Genomic DNA, 12,446 nt, shown 5'->3' on the forward strand with positions numbered 1-12,446 from the left:
CATTTTGAGCCTAATGGAAATTATGCGTTTGGTACATGAAATCATGGAAATTCCCAGTTTGGGTGGTTGGAATTGGTTGTCAAAGTGTTGTTGATCTAGATTGTCATTGATGTCAATATGGAAATATTTTGGATACTAAATGATGATGTGAAGCCAAGTAGAGCATATCTATGAAGCAACAGGAGCAAGAAGCCAAGGAGGAAATCCATCAGGGAAACCATTGGAAATCATCATGAAGCCAAAGAGTAAGAGGAAGAATTTCATCGAAAGGATCAAAGGTGAACACACTGCAAAGAAGCATAAAATAGTGATTAACAGAGGAGTTAACAGTGATACTGAAGAAATAAGCAGAGGGAGTATTAAACCATGGAAACCTATTAAAATTCCCAACACATATAATAAAACACATCGAAGTTTAACATATTGGCAGTATCACATCAATGACTTTATAGGTGGATCTATTATGTGCCACAACTCCAAACCCCTGATGCGATATGTATTACGGACTCACTGAACCACTATAATTCACTTTAAATATCGCATCCTCCTATCGGAATTGTCATATCGCAAAATCTTAAAGGATGTCACGTCAAACTACCGATTGCGATAAGGGCATGGACCCAACGAACCGTCGATTGCGATAGACCCGACAGACCTCTGATTGCGATGAAGTTGTGGACCCGATGGATTTATTAACAATTGTTTGATACTATATTGCATCCGCTCCATCAACAATAGGGGTATTGAGATGTTATATGGTGAAGCCATAGGATTGCGATTGCGGGATTTTCGCGAGTTGTGATTGCAATTGATGACATGGATGTGGGACCTCATATGGGTATGGTCTCTCCTATGAAATGTTCGATAAAAAAAAAGGTTTATGAGTAATTAGATAAATCATCCTCTCCTTCCAAATAGATGCGTCCTTCAGGTATTAGCGAAACTTGTATAAATACAAGCTAAATACTCACCTTAAGCATCGATCTCGGGCATTAGAATACATAGAAAAGGAAGTAATAGTTCACAACTCATGAACTCGAAGAAAGCCAAAGGATGAGTAGAAACATAGGAGAAGCCAAAGGTCGATCAGAGGAGAAATACACTAAACATTAAAGTTGAAGAACATTGATCTGGAGTATACATTACAAAGAAAATGAAATAACTCACAACTCGTGAACTTGAATAAACAGAGGAAGTCGAAGGTCGAACGAAGAAGGAAGCCGAAGATAGAGCAAGAAGACAAATATTTTGACTGGGTTCATCTTGGTAGGCTCGGGCTTGAAGTGAAGCCATAGGGCATACATCGACCTGTTACAAAGACTACAAGGACAAGGTTTGGTAAAGAAGTCCTTGGGAGCAGTATTATACAATCAAACATTTCTTGACAGAGTAAACTATAGGGTTGGAGCCCTTGGGGTTGGTGCCTCAGAATTGGAAGGATTGGTGTCCTTGGAGTTGGTGCTCTTAAATTAAAGGTTGGTGCCTTGGTAAGATAGGGTCGAAGCCCTAGAGGTTGGAGCCTCATCAAAGTCCAAGTTCGTGCTTGGAAAAATTCGTCAGATATTGTATTCAATCTTTCTCTATATTTTAATAAAATCATTTCTTTGATTAAAATTGTAAAGAATCTAAACTGGTAATAATAAAAATTGAAAAGAAAAACCCCCCTCTCAGTATTTCCAACAAGTGTTAGCATCAATAGTAAAAGGAATTGGAACATGCAATAGTAAAGCATTCAGGAGCATGGCCATTGTGGGACACTGGTACCCAATAGTGTCCATTGATTGCCATGATCATGCCATGAATGGTATGATGGTTTTGAGGTAGGGATATACCTTTGTATAGACCTTCCAATGCGAGGAAACCTTGCAAGGGATGGAATACCCAAGGAACTGTGTAGCAGAGAAGGGATGGACTTCTCGTGGGACTGTGTAGCAAAGAAGGGATGCCATGAAACTTGGAAGGTGAGTGACTGTGTGGAAGGGGGTGACTGAATTTCCCAAGGGACTGGGAGGAAGAGAAGGGAACGTTGAGGAATAGATTTGTTTTGGTCATTAGCATTACCAGATGGAATCAGAAGCACATTGGGAGTGTGCCCTCGAACAATGAGTTGGTAGCTGTTAACTGAGAGAAAAAGTAGTGTAAGGATTGTAGCATTGGACATTGCAGGAAGAATTTGATTTTGGTAGTGTTTGGACTTCCTAAGAAAGAGGTGAATCCCGATACTACTTTGAGGGTGGAGGTGTTAGCCTTTGGAATTCCTTGTTGTGGATGTGGCATAATATCCTTTTATTTACTAGTTGAAGCATATGTATATGTGCATATTATTGTAAATATTATATTGATCTATGTTTATAAAGCTCCATAAACAATACATTTATTTGTTGGTTGAAGTAACTGTTTATAAGAATATGTGTTGTCGTTATAAACATTGCATTGAGCTAGTTTATAAAGCTTCATAAGCAGTATGATGACCATGTTTTTAGCAGTTTGGTATATTGTAAATACTACAATGGGTTGTGTTATAAAGCTCCGTAGGTAGTATGTTTTTATGGTCATAAGCGTCATAGAACACCAAGGACAGTGTTCCCCTAAGGGGGAGGGGTTTGTAACAACCCTTGGTTGATTATCCATGTAAATAAAATAAGACCAAGGTCACAGGACACATATTCTAAGTTGAATGGTGGGAAAACATTATAGTGGACACCACTTTTGGTTTACTAATGGATATGGAAATTGGCAAAGGAAAAGAGGAAATAATTGGAATTTAATTATGGTAAATAAGGAAAATAGGAGAAGAGGAAGGTGAAGAGACACAAATTTGCATGCAAGGGAAATTAGAGGAAATTGAAGAAAAAAGAGACATCAAAATAGAAAGGCAGTTGAGAAACCATTGACAGATTTTGCTCATCTTTTGATCAAGATCAACAAAGGAGAGAGAACAAGTATTTGTTCAAGAAAACAATGGAAAGTAAAGGAGTGCAAGAGGAAGCTTGGATAAATGTAAGTAAGGACATAAGTTAGATTTGGATTGCAGGTAACAATGTGCATGTGAGATTTAGCATGCATGGATTCGAATGCATGGTACATGCATTGATTTATTGTTTATGCTTGTTGTCATTGGCATGGGATTTTCCTGGATTGACTGTGGTTTCAGCCTTGCTTTTCCATTTCTCAGATAACCATGGTGTGATGGGATTCATTCTTGGTTGAGATTTGGATTGTCGAAAGGTTTTGGAATCGGGTGACGTCGTCTTAGGAAAATCCCAAGGGTTGGGGGTGGAGATGGTTTTCTCTAGGAATCCCTCGACAGGTGGGGGGGATGAGAAAATTCCTCAAGTTATGGTGAAGACATTCTGAGGAATCCAAGCTTAGTTTGGTTTCGTGATCTTAGGGCCATTTTAGGTGGGATCATGGTAGCTTGAGGATGGAGGTGATTTAATCTCTGGAGTCCCTGGTTGATTATGTCTTGGTTTATTCCATGAGATCCTACATTCATGCTTGGAATATGGCATGGGGGAGATTGGCTGAAATAAATATTTTGTTTAGCCCAATCTATGGTTGGGTGGTATGTTGAAGTCCCTAACTTGGTTAGATTTTGCATAAGTTAATATGAGCTATTATTCTAATGTAATTAATGAGCACATGTACTTGCTACTATGTGAATTTTATGGCTGATTTATCATGGTTTCTATTCTGGTTATATGTTGGTTATAAGCGTGGTTCTATGATGTGCTCAAGCTATGGCTCTTGTTCATAATTTTATAGTTTATTGAATGGTTGATGAATGCATGGGTTGACAAGTATTGTTGCAACTAGATTGAGAGGGAATTGAGCCTTCCTGGTGATTCTCAGATGAAGTTCAAAAGTTTTTAATCAAATATGCATTCATGACTTGTAGCTTTCATGTTTACCATATGTTTGACGAAATATCTATCATGTACTAGGCATGTCTAGGTCAAGATATTGTTCAAGTTTTGAATGGTTGGCATTGTTATAGGCAGTGGTCTGGGGGCTAGCCTAAAAAAGTGGCATAGATCTTGGAACCATTGGCATAAACTAAGGAATTTGGGTCATAACTACTGCAAGCTAGGCTTATGGGTGTGGTTATAGCCTCATAACCACATGCATGAGGTGTTATGGGTGTGGTTGTGGAGTTAGGTCAATGAAAAACAATTCTAGCTCAGGGATGGAACACCTGCGGTGTTTGAGGTCCCTAAGTGATTTGTAGTCCTTGAGGGATGACAGTAAGTGTTGACACCTGATCATAGGGATTGGGTGAACAACTGTAATTAGTGTAAATCAATAATAGAGAAAATAAGAGTCATTGGGAAATTAACTGAACAATCACTCCCTCTTGTATATAATAATGAACAACCTAAATGAATAATACGATTACATTGAGGAGTTACCTCCTGGTCTGACATGGTATCAAAGCCAACACCATTTTTGGCTTCCCTCTCTACTTTGTAACTCCTCTCTCGTCACTGCTGCCCCTCTCTGGCAACTGCTGCAGACATTCGGCTGGTTATGTGAGGCAACTGCTCCACAAGCGCAGTTGATGTATCACTCTTGTGGTTTCATAATGTTAAACACGGGTGCGATGAATGAAATTCTCTTATGACTGTGTATCAACATTCTATCGGGTATTTTTCTTTGTTCATACATTTTATTTATAAATCACAGTCAATTAGTGTTAAGCGTTAATACTGAGTTTAAGCACTAAACCTTCTCTTAAGCGTCTTTATTAAAATATGAATTAAGCACGTGGGTAGTATTCGGCAAGTGGTAAGCAGTATCTCGCGCGCACTAAAGGCTAGAAATGGTATTCCTAAATTTCATGCGATTAACCTTAGCGGTTGACACGTAGCACAGGAAAACCACTTTTCTCACGCGCTCTCAACTTGTTATGCATCGTGCAAGATTTCACGTGAGATTATGCGATAGCCATTGGATCAAGGGGGATTGATCGACGGTGGAGATCGGCCAAGCTAGTTGGTGAGCGGGTGACACTAGAGCCGTTCGATTAGATGGGTCAGATCTGATGGTGATTGTGTCAGAAGATGCAAGTGAGTTAATTTAAATTTCAGACACGATGTGTTTATTAAAAGGAGTTTAAGGTTTAGAGTGATCAGATCGTCCGTTTAATGGGTGATCAGACGCATATCGCTTCCGAAAATTCGTGCAGGTTAATGTTATAAATGGACGCGATAAGGTTATGAACTGGGGTTTTTAATTCCTTCTGGTTCCGTTATGAGATTGCGCGACAACCGTTTAGTTGCACGGGTCACATCAACGGTGGAGATCATTCGGGTTAGTTGGTAAGCAGATGATCCGATATCCATTGGATCTGGAGAAGTGAGATCAATGGCACAGATTGAAGTGCTTGATAAAAGGAGAAGTCAATGAGGGACCAATAGTGATTAGTCAGATAAGCAGGATCCTCAAGGGAAAAATCCACATACAAAACCGGATTTAAGCATAGCTGATTGGTTACAAAGTTAACCAGTAGTCGAATTACAGACTACCACCTCATTTTCGTCAACCTCCTACGTCATTTTTAAAATGCACTCATTGATATCTATTGTGGGAGTGGTTCTCACTGGGAAGGAGAACTATCCTGAATGGTCGTGGAAAATCAAACACACTCTCATTTATAATGAGTTGTGGAAAGGAATGTGTGTTGGAGACGGAGATAAAGAGCCAGAACAACCTACCTCAGACAAGGAATTTGCCATTTGGGAAAATAAGAACAACAAGGCTTATGCATTGATTGCAACATCAGTAAATGAAGAGGTGAGTTGCCATATTTCGCCATTTTCAAATGCTTTCGAAGCCTTACAAAAACTGAAGGAACTCTATGACTCACACTCTACACTTGAAGTTGTTCAACTCATGATTAAATTGTTCACCCTTGAATTACAAAATGATGATCCTCTTGCTCTTGCATCAGAAGTAAAATCTATTATGCATGATATCAAAGTCACTAATGTTGAACTGGACATTCCTCTGATAGCTTTTCTCAAGGCACTTTATCCCACTTACTCAAATTATCTTGATTCATTGCAAGAAAATGGAAACCTCAAAGATATTACCTTTGACTCCCTTGTAAAAAAAATTGTTGAAAGAGAGAAATCTTTTGGGAAGAAGACAACTCCTCAGTCTTCTGAAGAGGCTATGTGCCTTGCACATAGAGAGAAGAATCTTGCTCAAGATTCTTCGAGAGGAAGAGGTGGTCGAAGAGGAAGAGGAAGAAATTTCAGAGGTAGGGGGGGCAGACACTCTCAAGGAGAAAAGTCAGATTTGCACTACATACACTGCAAAAGAGATGGATCACATGATGCATCCACATGAAAGTTTCCTTAGGACAGAATTTAGCATGAAAGAAACCAACCCAAAGGTAAAACTAATGACAAAGAGAAAGGTAAAGCACCTAAATGCGTTCACTATGTTGTGGCACACTGTAATATTGGAGTAAATGAAGACTTATTTAATGCTTCACTTGCTTCTTGGAAAAATGATTGGTTGTTTGATTCAGGAGCAACTTGCCACATGACTTTTAGAAGAGATTTTCCTGAATAATTTTTTGACAAAGTTGATGGAGCAGTATACTTTGCAGACAAATCAAAACTCAAGCCATCAGGGCTTGGTACAATTAGGCTTAAATTGCCTGGTCATCTGGACTTTCTTCTGCATCATGTTTTATATTTCCGACATCTGAGGAGAAAATTGTTGTCCTTGTTCCACATCCGCTAGCAAGGACACTCCATTAATATGTTTGATGGCAAGCTTGAGGTGAGAAAAGCATCAGATCACTCATTTGTCATGACGGGGATAGAAGATGAAAGGCTTCTCAAGCTATAGGGTACCTCTGCTTGTGCACAAAATTTCTCATACAATTCTCATTATAAAGAAGGTACATTTCCATCAAGTTTATTATGGCATGCTAGATTCGAACGCTTGAACTATGACAGCCTCTGCTTGTTGAAGAAAAATGGTGTTACTGGTTTGACTACAATTCCTAGGAAACTTAAGCAATGTGATGCTTGCATTCTAGGAAAGCATAACAAACAGTCTTTTCATGATTCACATTCTAGAGCACATAGAAAACTTGAACTCATTCATTTTGATTTATGTGGTCCAATGCTTGTTCCTTCTTCAAATGGAAATAAATATATGATGACATTTATTGATGACTACACCAGAATGTGTTGGGTTTGTTTATTGAAGAACAAATCTGATGTTTTTCAAACATTCAAGAACTTTCATACATGGATTGACAATGATGCACAATCTCATATTGGCTCTATTCGCACTGATAATGGAAAAGAATACACTTCAAATGATTTTAAAAACTATCTTCGTCAACATGGGATCAAACATCAAACAATTGTGCCTTATAACCCCCAACAGAATGGAGTAGCTGAAAGAATGAATAGGACAATCTTAAATATGGTGCGCTCCATGATGTTTTTCAAAAATGTAAAAATGATGTTTTGGGTTGATGCAGTTCTATGTGATGTATATATAAAGAATAGATGTCCATCTAATGATATTAGAAGCAAGACTCCTTATGAAATGTGATATGGCACATTCCTTCGGTAAAGCATCTCAGGGTCTTTAGTTCCACATGTTATGCCTTGATACCAAAGGTACATAGAAACAAACTTGGTGCAAGAAGTCATAAGTGTATCTTCCTAGGGTATTCAAACATCTCCAAAGCATATCGTCTCTATGACGAAGTCAATAAAAAGTCTGTTGTATCTAGAGATGTAATCTTTCTTGAATCATCCAAACTGACAATGTTGTTGAGCAGAAACTTGATCGCTTGGATAGATTCACAAATGCAAAATCATTTCAAGAATTTAATAATCAGATTCCGCATCTTGAAGGGGGGATTCCTATACTAGATCAACCTGTAGAATCTTCTTCTGAAACACTCTCTCCCTCACATGAAACTCCAACAACGGATGATACTTTGAGTGATGTGATTGATAGAATTGGGAGACTCAATCTTGATTCAGTCCCAACTCAATCAACGGAGCAACCTAGACCATCTCAAAAAGGTCCCCCAATGTGGCTGACAAAGACACTTGAAAGTGTTCATCCTGATGAGGTTGGAAAGACAAGAACTAGAAATTCAACCCGGCAAAATGGAGGTGATGTAGATGACTCTGATTCACCTGTTGATATGGATGTTTCTTATGATTGTGAATTGAATTTGTCTACAGATTTTGAACCAACTTCCTTTAAAGAAGTTCTTCTCATGATGAATGGAAAGAAGCAATGCAAAAGGAGTATGATGCCTTGATAAAGAATGATGCTTAGAAGCTAGTTGATCCTCCATTGGGAACCAAACCGATTGGCTGCAAGTGGTTCTACAAGAACAAGTATAAAGTTGATGGCTCACTTGACAAGCATAAAGCCAGGCTTGTGGCAAAAGGTTTTGCACAGAAGGAAGGGGTTGATTATGAGGAGACTTTTCCCCCACAACAAAATGGGCTACCATCCAGACACTCTTTGCCCTAGCAGCTCAGAACGGTTGGAAAGTCCATCAAATGGATGTAAAAACTGCATTCTTGAATGGAGATCTAAAAGAGAATGTTTTTATGTCCCAGCCTGAAGGATTTTCTGTAAAAGGACATGAACATAAAGTATGCAAACTTGTGAAATCCTTGTATGGCCTCAAACAAGCACCGCGAGCTTGGTATAAAAAACTAACTGAGCATCTTCTGAAACTCAATTTCAAAAATTATGATCTTGATTATGCAACTTTGTTTGTTAGAAGGTTGGAAAAATAGTTGTATATCTTGTGGCATATGTAGATGATCTTTTGATGACAGGGAACAATGAGAGCTACATTGTATCCATAAAGAAGGAATTGAGGAAAGGTTTTGAAATGACTGATTTAAGCTATGTTCATAACTATCTTGGTATTGAAGTAACTCAACATCCAAAGTCCATATTCCTTTCTCAAAAGAAGTACATTGGAGATCTGTTGAATAGGTTTGGCATGACAGAATGCAATCCTCTAACTACTCCAATGGAGTAAAACTTAAAGCTCACATCCATTGAAGGAAAAGAATTTGAGGATGCAACAAAGTATAGATAGCTTGTAGGAAGTCTCAACTACCTAACTACTACCAGACCACACATTTCATTTGCTATTGGAATCCTCTCTAGGTTTATGCAAAAGCCTTGTGAGGGACATTGGTTTGATGCAAAAAGATTTCTAAAGTACTTGAAAGGAACTCAAGACTTTGGAATCAAGTATACACAGGTGGGCGACTTCAGCTTGATTGGATACTCTAATTTAGACTTCGATGGAGACAAAGAAACTGGGGTATCTACTTCGAGTTATGCTATGAGTCTTGGATCAGGAGTTGTCTCCTAGAGATCACGCAAACAATCAATTCCAGCAAATTCCACAATAGAGGCAAAATATGTGGCAACAGTTGAGGCAACAAAAGAAACTGTGTGGCTCAGGAAAATTCTGGAATATTTGCAGGTAAAACAAGTACATTCAACTCCACTCATGATTGACAATACCTTGGCAATAAAGTTGGCCAAGAACCCAAAGTTCCATGATCGAATGAAGCACATCAATACAAAATATCATCTCATTTGACATCATGTTGAGGCCAAAACAATCCATCTTCACCATTGTTCCACTAATGAGAAGATTGCAGACATCTTCACCAAAGCGCTTGGAAGAGAAAAGCTTGAAAGATTCAGAACGATGCTTGGACTCACCAACATCCCTTCAGATTAAGGGGGGAAATGTTGACACCTAATCATAGGGATTGGGTGAACAACTGTAATTAGTGTAAATAAATAATAGAGAAAATGAAGAGTCATCAGGAGATGAATTGAACAGTCTCTCCCTATTGTATATAATAATGAACAACCTAAATGAATAATGCGATTACATTTGAGGAGTTACCTCCTAGTCTGACAGTAAGCTTTCATTTTGTAGGCCCCACTTCCATAACTGGAACTTGGAGGCAAGGTCATGTCATAGTAGCACTCATCTCATGTTTACCCTAAAGAGATTGTAAAAGTGGATAAATGTGGGGCAGGGGATTACATAAATACTCTCATGTTGTATTATATTGATTTACCCACATGTTGGATAAAATCTAGTTCGTATGATAATTCCAAAGACTGGGTGCAGAAAAATGCCATAAGACAATTTGTAAATTTCCCTTGTATCCTCATTAACAAAATCTTGTCGATGAGATTTTTTTTTTTTTTTAATCAGAGGTTCTTATTGGGTTTTCAATTTCCATCATAACAAAATTGTGCAAAGAATTCAAATCTAAATCTGAATTTCAAAAGCCTCACATCCCCATTCAACCTAAAATAGATAAAGGAATTCCATGGGGGTCTTTTAATGGGGATACCCAAGGTCATCCCTCAAAACTAGGTGTTGGAGTGGTCCTTTTCCTTACACAAAACCATAATTTCCTTATCAAATATTTCCTAGGTCATAGTACAAACAATTTGACAGAATTCATTTCCCTGTGCATTTTAATATTCATGACATCACAAAAACCTGTTACAAAACTTCAAATCATGGAGGACTCGTAGTTAGTTATTGATTGTGCCATGCACATGGTGGAAATCGGAAACATGTACCTATAGACAGTGTCAAACGATATCAAGGATGCTCTATAGGATTTTGAATGGATGACATTCACCCACTTTCTATGTGAATTAAACAAGAAGGCAAATTCCTTAAAAGAAGCTTGTGAGATGCATATTGGACAATATTCTATCATTGAGTTGTTTTATGAGGAAATGGTGGATCAAAGGATCTTCTACCTTTAGCTCATATCTTTTTGTTGGTCCTATGCAATTATTCCTTCTTTCTTTTCTTTTTTTTTGTTCAAATCTAATGTAAAGCCAAGTGTAATTAGATTGGTATAGTAGATATTAGATAGTAAAGTGAAAACGTTTTTTTTTTTTGTAAACTATTTTTATGTCACAGATAGAAGGGTTTGCCCTTTCTTGGAACAAGGTTGAATAAGCCCCCAAATGAATGAGAAGGAAAGAGGAAATGAAAATATCCAGACAATTTCATTTATTTCATATTTCTATGAATACAAAGACTTTTTTCTTATGGAAAAAATTAATTAATAAAAAAAATTGCAATATAACAAATTGAATTAAGTTGACTTATTTTTTTTGTGAATTAAAAAATGATATTACCTTCTAATCAACCGATTACAAGTTCAAAGATAATTTGGCTTGGTCAATTCCAGGGAAATACAAACCAAATTCAATATCAAGAGACAAACTAACTTGAATTTACATGAAAGCTAACTAACCTATGATTGACAATGTCAATGATTTTACTACTTTCCAAGTAAAAGAACCCAAAAATGATTGTGTATTTTACCGAGGGTCCTTTTTTCCTTTCTTTCTTCCATACATCAATCAATTTCAAGGAGTTACTAGGGACAAATGTAGAGAATGCAATAACTACATTTCCTTGGTCCAATTCCAAACCCAGAGGTTCTTCTACTTTAACTGCTTCCTTATCACTATCTAAGTGATCTAATTCATGGAAGCATTTATGGCCACTCATTGATGAAGCCAAAACCATAGTTGTATCTTGTGCTTCTCCATTCAAGGGATGGATCTTGGCTTCTGCATGATGAGATGTCCCTACATGTGGTTGAGTTGAGGCTGAAGGACTCATTTAAGTTATAAAATATTTTTGTTGCTTCATATTTTTTGTTTTGTGAGCTAAAGAAGTATTATATACTTTTTTAGCTTTTGGAGCTTTTGGATCTTGCCATCCTCGTGACTTATTTCTGGAATCTGGAGGAGAGAACCCTTAAGAAGAGGGATAGACATTCTGGAGAGGATCGGGTTGTTGATGAATCCTACAGTGGAACATTGTATTTTCATAGTCCACTGACTAAAAATAGATAATGAAATTCCATTTGAGGAGAATTTTGTCCTACAAACCTTTGTTGAGATTGATTTCAACACATATTTGAGCAAAGGTCACAATAGCCTTCTCTAGCCTTTTTATGTCTACTTTATTGAAACGACCAAGTGAGTTTCCCACATTAGATAAGATGCCTAGATGAAGCAGATGAAGGGGCGAATTTTGGATTCTTACCCAAACTAGAGTGACCATAGTTGGCATAGAGAGTGTTAAAACCAATAAACCAAGTTTGAAAAAAAGCGCAGAACAACCCCAAAAATAAGGTCCTTCATCAAAAACCTTTTCATAATCCTTTAAATCTTTAAAACAAACCACAAAAAAAAATTTCATGCAAAAAAAAAAAATTGTATTTGGGGACCAGGTCTGATGCACTCATTCCTGGAGCACAAATGCCATAGGATATGACCCATTAAATCTACACATAATTACATGTGCTAAATAATCCATGTAAACATCCTTAGATTGAAGATGATCCACTTTAATGGTTGGG

The sequence above is a fragment of the Pinus tabuliformis genome, chromosome 3_2, assembly GCF_031772625.1.
Source record: "Pinus tabuliformis cultivar Carrire ecotype Pingquan chromosome 3_2, CPIR1, whole genome shotgun sequence".
NCBI lineage: Eukaryota > Viridiplantae > Streptophyta > Pinopsida > Pinales > Pinaceae > Pinus > Pinus tabuliformis.